General features: G+C 42.5%; 1 pseudogene; it reads left to right on the forward strand.

Moving 5' to 3' along the window:
- LOC114629147 overlaps nt 1-7,105 on the forward strand; it is a 25,165-nt pseudogene extending 18,060 nt beyond the window's left edge.
- Nucleotides 7,106-8,680: the final 1,575 nt, after the last annotated feature.

Raw genomic sequence — 8,680 nt, forward strand, 5'->3', positions numbered from 1 at the left:
CATTTCTTTAAGGGATTTCTGTGATTCCTCTTTAAGGGCTTCTATCTGTTTACTTGTACTCTCCTGTATTTCTTTAAGGGAGTTACTTAATTCATTCTTATAATCCTCTATCATCATCATGAGAAGTGATTTTAATTCTTAATCCTGCTTTTCAGGTGTGATGGGGTGTTCAGGGCTTGCTATATTGGGAGAACTGGGCACTGATGATGCCAAGAAACTTTGGTTTCTGTTGCTTATGTTCTTGCTCTTGCCTTTCGCCATCTGGTTAACTCTAGTGTTACCTGCCCTCACTGTGTAAGACTGGAGTCTGTATTTCCAGTTATCTTGCTTATTGCAGAGCTCCTCGGAGTCCAGATGTCTCTGTGGTCTTATGCTCCTAATCTCCTGGGTGGAAGAACTCCTGGGACTCAGGCCACCTCTTGGATCTGGAAATCCTTCTGCTCTGAGTGCAGTGGGTCCTGGATGACTCAGGATTCAGTTTCAGCTGCTCTGAGTGCAGTGGCTCCTTGGTGACTCAGGATTCAGTTACTTCACAGGACAGGAGCAGACCGACTCTGTGTCTGCTCCAGCCCAAAGGACCAGGCAGGGGCGGAAGGGAAGTGGAATTCCGGAGGGTCGGGGTTTGGGTGGCTGCTGTACCCTGTATGTCCCTGGCTCCCAGGTGTTTCTCTGGGGCTTAGGGAGTGAGATGGAGTTCTTACCAGCTGCTCTGAGTGCAGTGGCTCTTCTAGGATGACTCGGAATTCAGTATCTCCACAGGACCGGAGCAGACCGATTCTGTGTCTGCACCAGCCCAAAGGACCAGGCAGGGGCGGAAGGGAAGTGGAATTCCGGAGGGGCGGGGTTTGGGTAGCTGCTGTGCCCTGAATGCCCCTGGCTCCCAGATGTATCTCTGGGGCTTAGGGAGTGAGATGGAGTTCTTACCGGCTGCTCTGAGTGCAGTGGCTCCTTGATGACTCAGGATTCAGTTTCTCCACAGGACAGGAGCAGACCGACTCTGTGTCTGCTCCAGCCCAAAGGACCAGGCAGGGGCAGAAGGCTGAACATTTCTTTAGGTGCTTCTCAGTCATTAGTTTCCTCAGTTGAGAATTCTTTGTTTAGATCTATACCCATTTTTAATAGGGTTATCTGGTTGTCTGGAGTCTAATTTCTTGAGTTCTTTGTATATATGGGATATTAGCCCTCTATCGGATGTGGGATTGGTAAAGATATATTCCCAATCTTTTGGTTGACGTTTGGTCCTATTGACAGTGTCCTTTGCTTTACTGAAGCTTTGCAATTTTATGAGGTCCCATTTGTCAATTCTTGATCTTAGAGCATAAGCCATTGGTGTTCTGTTTAGGAAAATTTCCCCTGTGCCCAAGTATTCAAGGTTCTTCCCCACTTTCTATTCTATTAGTTTCAGTGTATCTGGTTTTATGTGGAGGTCCTTTATCCATTTAGACTTGAGCTTTGTACAGGGAGATAAGAATGGATCAATTTGCATTCTTCTATATGTTGTCCTCCAGTTGAACCAGCACCATTTGTTGAAAATGCTGTCCTTTTTCCACTGGACAGTTTTAGCTCCTTTGTCAAAGATCAAGTGACCATAGGTGTGTGGATTCATTTCTGGGCCTTCAATTCTATTCCATTGATCTTCCTGCCTGTCTCTGTACCAACACCATGCAGTTTTTAACACCATTGCTCTGTAGTACAGCTTGAGGTCAGGGATGGTGATTCCTCCAAAAGTTCTTTTATTGTTGAGAATCATTCTCGCTATCCTGTAGTTTTTGTTATTTCAAATGAATCTGAGAATTTCTCTTTCTAACTCTGTGAAGAATTGAGTTGGGATTTTAATGGGGATTGCATTGAATCTGTAGATTGCTTTTGGCAAGATGGCCATTTTTATTATATTAATCCTGCCAATCCATGAGCATGGGAGATCTTTCCATCTTCTGAGATCTTCTTTGATTTCTTTCTTCAGGGACTTGAAGTTCTTGTCATACAGGTCTTTCACTTGCTTGGTTAGATTCACACAAAGGTATTTTATATTATTTTCGACTATTGTGAAGGGTGTCTTTTTCCTAATTTCTTTTTCAGTCTGTTTATCTTTCATGTAGAGGAAGGCTACTGATTTGTTTGAGTTGATTTTATAACCAGCCACTTTGCTGAAGTTGTTTATCAGGTTTAGGAGTTCTCTGGTGGAAGTTTGGGGGTCACTTAAGTATACTATCATATCATCTGAAAATAGTGATATTTTGACTTCTTCCTTTCCTATTTGTATCCCTTTGACTTCTTTTTGTCTAATTGCTCTGGCTAGGACTTCCAGTACTATATTGAATAAGTAGGGGGAGAGTGGGCAGCCTTGCCTAGTCCCTGTCTGTTGTGATCTTAAAGATGGGATGAGAAAGCTAGGGAAATGGATTAGGATGTTTAAAAGTTAAAATTCTATTATTTTAAAATGAGCACTTCCAATGAGTCTCCAATATGTCCATGAAATGCATGAATGGTACTAACCAGAAATTGGAAAGTTATATTTAGTCTTTCTTCTTCATTTTTATGTAGAAAAATGTAAGCCAAGGTAAACTCATATGAAAAATTCCAAACACTGAGGAAAGACAGAATTGATTTCAATTATACAGATGGAACAAACAGAATTCAAACTATGTATTTATTGGAAACCACTAAAACATGGGATAAGTAGGAAAAAGAATGAATGTTTATGGAATAGGTATTATAATTCATTTTCAAATTGAAATAAACACCAAACTTCAAGTGAGCCGTAATAACTAGGAATAACAACAATGTTTTCAGTATTGTAGCAAAAGCCAGGAAGCATGTATAATGTATAACGGTATCGATAGATATTATACCATATGTGTATACTTAGTTAACCAGATGAAAAACATTTGAAAAATGTATTTAAATCTCTACAGAATATGCACAGATTATTATTTTTTTTGCCTCACAGTTGATCCCAAAACAATACAGTACTAGCAACTATTTACATAGCATTTCTATGGTATTCTACGTAATCCTGGGGTGACTTGAAGCTTAAAAACTCCTATGGTCACTTGATCTTTGACAAAGGAGCTAAAACTGTCCAGTGGAAAAAGGATAGCATTTTCAACAAATGGTGCTGGTTCAACTGGAGGACAACATGTAGAAGAATGAAAATTGATCCATTCTTATCCCCTTGTACAAAGCTCAAGCCTAAGTGGATAAAGGACCTCCACATAAAACCAGATACACTGAAACTAATAGAAGAGAAGGTGGGGAAGAGCCTCGAATACTTGGGCACAGGGGAAAAGTTCCTGAACAGAACTCCAATGGCATATGCTCTAAGATCAAGAATTGACAAATGGGACTTCATAAAATTGCAAAGTTTCTGTAAGGCAAAGGACACTGTCAATAGGACAAAACGACAACCAACAAATTGGGAAAAGATCTTTACCAATCCTTCATCTGATAGAGGAATAATATCCAATATATACAAAGAACTCAAGAAATTAGACTCCAGACAACCAAATTACCCTATTAAAAAATGGGGTATAGAGCTTAACAAAGAATTTTCAACGGAAGAAACTCGAATGGCCGAGAAGCACCTAAAGAAATGTTCAGCATCCTTAGTCATCAGGGAAATGCAAATCAAAACAACCCTGAGATTCCATCTCACACCAGTCAGAATGGCTAAGATCAGAAACTCAGGTGATAGTAGATGCTGACGAGGATGTGGAGAAAGAGGAACACTCCTTCATTATTGGTGGGATTGCAAGATGGTGCAACTACTCTGGAAATCAGTCTGACAGTTCCTCAGAAAATTGGACATAGCATTACCTGAGGACCCAGCTATACCACTCCTGGGCATATACCCAGAAGATGCTCCAACATACAACAAGAACATATGTTCCACTATGTTCATAGCAGCCTTATTTATAATAGCCAGAAGCTGGAAAGAACCGAGATGTCCTTCAACAGAGGAATGGATACAAAAAATGTGGTACATTTACACAATGGAGTATTACTCAGCTATTAAAAACAATGAATTTGAGAAATTCTTAGGTAAATGGACGGAATTAGAAAATATCATGCTGAGTGAGGTAACCCAATCACAAAAGAACACACATGGTATTCACTCACTGATAATTGGATATTAGCCCAGAAGCTCGCAATACCCAAGATTCAACTCATAGACCACATGAAGCTCATGAAGAAGGAAGACCAAATGTGGGTGCTTCGGTCCTTCTTAGAAGGAATAACAAAATACTCAAGGGAGCAAGTATGGAGACAAAGTGTGGGACAGAAACTGAAGGAGGGGCGGTCTGGAGACTGTTCCACCTGGGTATCCATTCCATGTGCAGTCAGCAAAGGATGCCAGGAAGTGCATGCTGACAGGAGCCTAATATAGCTATCTCCTTAGAGGTCTGCCAGAGTCTGACATATTCAGAGGCAGATGCTCACAGCTAACCATTGAATTGATCATGGGGTTCCCAATGGAGGAGTTAGAGAGAAGACTGAAGGAGGTGAAAGGATTTGCAGCCCCGTGAGGAGAGCAACAATACCAACCAACCACAGCTCCCAGGGTCTAAACCACTAGCCTAGGAGCACATAGGGAGGGACCCATGGCTCCAGCTGTATATGTAGGGGAGGATGGCCCTGTTGGGCATAGGTGGGAGAAGAGATCCTTGTCCCATGAAGTCTGGACGCACCGTGTTGGGAAATTCGAGGGTGGGGAGGTAGGAATGGGGGTGGGTGAGTGGTGGCACATCCTCATAGAATGCAGGAGGAGGGGAATAGGATAGGGGGTCCCTGGGTGGGGGTGAAATGGGGTAAGGGGATGACATCTGAAATGTAAATAAAATATTCAATAAAAAAGTAAGAAAAACAACAACAACAACAACAAAGATCATAACAGACATTTCCATGGTAACTGCATCACTATGACCTTGGCTAGGACAAGGCAGGAAGCAACCAATGACACATGTGAGGTGCTCATTCCCAATGTCATAGAACTGCTCTTATTTGTTTGTCTTTGTTGTTTCAGTTTTTGTTTGCTTGTTTGTTTGTTTGTTTGTTTGTTTGAGACAGGGTTTCACCACATAACCCTGACTATCCTGGAACTCACTCTGTAGACTGGGATGGCTTCCAACTCACAGATCTGCCTGCCTCTTCCTCCTAAGTCCTGGAATGAAAGGTGTGTGTTACCACTCCCAGCCCCATAAAAGCTTTTCGCCCTAGGTGTCTGCCTCATCTTACCTAGACCTGTTTCAGTTTGTTCACCCTGTATCTCAGTATCCTATCATTCATTCATACAGTTAATACTTTTCTTGAACACTTTCCATGGGTCGGACATTGTTTTGGTGCTAGACACCCAGACAAGGAGCAGTCAGATAAAAGGAGCTGCCTCAGTGTTGGATGTCCCTCAAGTACTGCAGAGAGGGGAAGCAGGGGAGGAGGAAGAGCCAGAGTAAAGCGGGCGTTATGAGGTGAAGGAGAATTCTGGGAAGTCCTGACTGCCAAAGTGACATCTGGACGAAGAAAGTAAGAAAGTAGAATGGGTCTGACAACGTCACGACAGATTGGTAATTATTAATTTGTCATTTCTTTATAAATAAAAGGACTTCATATAAATTTCGGACTTCACTCAACAAATCCAAAGATCTAGCGAAACGAAGCCATGTTCTCTGTGACAGCAATCAGATGGAGCAGAGAGGGACTGGTTATTGTAAAAAGTCAGTGCCTTAATATTGGTGAAGAGGCTCCAGTTTTCCAAGTCTTCCTATCACCTGTCTCACCTGATTACATCACCTGCCTGTCCCCTGCAGACCGAGAATTTACACCCTCGATTAAAACCTGAAAGAACGACAGCTCTCACAGGCTGCCATGCTCCTTCCATGAAATGACTAGGCTTGAAGTCCTTGAAGTACAGCATCTACTGACCCACCCTGCAGAGGAATAGTTGCCCTGGTGAGCCCCAAGCCTGGATCCTGGACTTCAGATGAATGGCATTTGTTCAGTTGTTAGAAGCCTGGGGTGATGAATACCAGTAAGCTAGTCTGATTGACATTATCAGAACCATGTTAAGAACATGCCATCCTGGTCTACACACATTATAACTATCAAACACACCAACAGAAATATGTTAATTAATAAACAGATTCTGGGCTAAGCAAGACATATTTTCTGGCCGAGCAGTATCTCAATACAAGTTAGTGCAGGTATTTGAACTCCACATACCTGCTTGGCACACAAGAAGGACAGGAATTTTCCACCTGAGTGAGAAGCTACAAAAGTCACAGGTACTACCCTGAGGAAGATCATGTGTGGTAGAGAACACTAGCACAGAGCCCCTGTCAGGTGTAGGTGCCATTCCCAACACCAGAGGTATCAGATGTGGGTTGCCATAGCAACAACTTCATGCTTTCTACACCAGGTAGATTTTTGTTTCTGTAGCTGTTGGTCTAAGCCTTAAAAGTCTTTTAGACTGGAGCCCAACATGTGAGGAGTTAAGGTTTCACAACCCCCACTGCAATTCCACATAACTAGTTTGTTATAAAATAAAAATAGTGGACAGCAGCGTGACTTTGAAGTGTACATGGCATGCATGCTTGTGGGTCAGACTGTAAGGCCCTGGGTAGGTTTCAATCCATTGCATCTGTGACAGATTAGAAACCCTTAAGCCCAGAGGAGTCTACAGAGCTCAGGGAGTCTCTATTGTATTTCACAATCGGTTAAAGAAAAACAAAGGCGAAGGGAGGGGATTTTTCACCCCTAACGCCAAGTGGGCATTAGTAAACTGAACTTTCACACTAGTAAAACTGAAAACCGCAGGCGAAAAGTTAAGGGCATTTTAAAAAGAAGTTAGTAGGGGTTCAATTTTTCTCCTAAGCTACGTATCTCTATCCTCTCAAACCACCGTCCCGTAAACAAACAGGGATCAGGTAATGCAGTTTTTCTAGTCAAGTCGGCAGTTTGTAAAGGACTCAGTTCAGCTGGTTAAAAGATGTACCAAACCCGACAGAAGAGAATTCCAGAAAGTCGCCATCGCCACAGCGATAGGATTTGCTATCATGGGATCCATTGGCTTCTCTGTGAAACTATTAATAACATTATTGTGGGTGGCTGAGTCCTTTCTCATCATGGGACGAGTGAACCAATCAGGGGTGACAAGCTCATGAAGTAAAATGTTGCCTGGATGCTTTGTGTTTTTGTTTCTTTCCACCTTCCTATGAGGCTTTTTGTTTCTAAATTAAAATAATTTAAAAAAAAAAGAAGAAGAAGAAGTTAGTAAATAGCCATTGAACCAGTGACATCAGTTGACTGCTAAACTCATGTAAGTGGAAGAAAAACTTATTGAGGGGACACTAAAAAATTGTGAAATAGAAATGTCTCTGTCTCCAACCCTCCCACCCCTCATCCCCTGCTGTTCTTTTCCCTCTCTGTGTAGCATGTTGTACTCTCTACCATATAACTTGGAGTTCCTAGTGACTGCCTTCTCTTCCACACGCATGCAAATATGGACCAATGCAGAGACACACAAAAACTTTTTATCTATTTTATTTACTTTTTAAGAATTCTGGTTCAAGAAACTAGAAACAACCTAGATGCCACTCAAATGACTAATGGATAAAGAAAAATATGGTACATCTACACAATGGAATACTATTCAGCTATGAAAAACAGTGACATCATGAATTTTATAGGCAAACGGATGGATCTTGAGAATATCATCCAGTGATATTCTGTGAATATCCAGTGAAGTAACCCGGTCCCAAAGGAATATGCACAGTATGTATGTACTTATAGGTGGATATTAGCCATAAAATACAGGATGCCCATGTCATGTTTCATAGACCCAAGAAGGCTGGACAGGAAGGAAGGCACAAGCAAGGATGCTTGAGTCTCACTTAGAAGGCAGAATAAAATAGTCATAAGAGGCAGATGGAGGGACGGAACTGGGTGGAAGAGGAGATGGGGGAGAATAAGGGGGTTTGGGGTGAAGTATGGGGAGGAGCAGAGGGCTAGCCAGATGGCCATGAGAATGAATGGAAATCTGCAATTGAGGGAAGTGGGCATAGGGGGCATCTCTAAAAAGAAATGAAGACCTGGGATAGAGGAGGCACCCTAGAATCAATGGGGGTGTCCTTAGCTGTGACCCATAGCACTGGGGATGTGGAGCCTGGAACCAGGCAGGAATCCTGGTGGAGCAATAGGGACACCAACCCACCCATAAAACTTTCGATCTAAAACTTATCCTGTCTACAGGAAACGCAAGGATTGGGGACTTAGCAGAGTCTGAGGGAATGGCCAACCAATAACCAGCCCAACTTGAGACCCATCCCATGGGCAAGTACCAATCCCTAATACTATTAATGACACTCTGTTATGTTTGCAGACAGGAATCTAGCATCTGTCTTCTAAGAGGCTCCACCCACCAACTGACTCACACTACAGACACCCACAGCAATCAGTGGATGGATCTTGGGGACTCTTATGGAAGAATAGGAGGAAGGAAGGATTTCAGGCCACTAGGGAGATAAGAACTCCACAGGAAGACCAACAGAGTCAACTAACCTAGACCTTTGGGTCTCTCAGAGATTGAACCACTAACCAAAAAACATACTTGAGGTTGACCTAGGCCTCCCTACACATATGTAGCAGATGAGCAACTTTGTCTTCATGTGGGTCCCGAACAACTGGA

This window comes from Grammomys surdaster, unplaced genomic scaffold, assembly GCF_004785775.1.
Source record: "Grammomys surdaster isolate TR1022 unplaced genomic scaffold, NIH_TR_1.0 278, whole genome shotgun sequence".
Lineage (NCBI taxonomy): Eukaryota > Metazoa > Chordata > Mammalia > Rodentia > Muridae > Grammomys > Grammomys surdaster.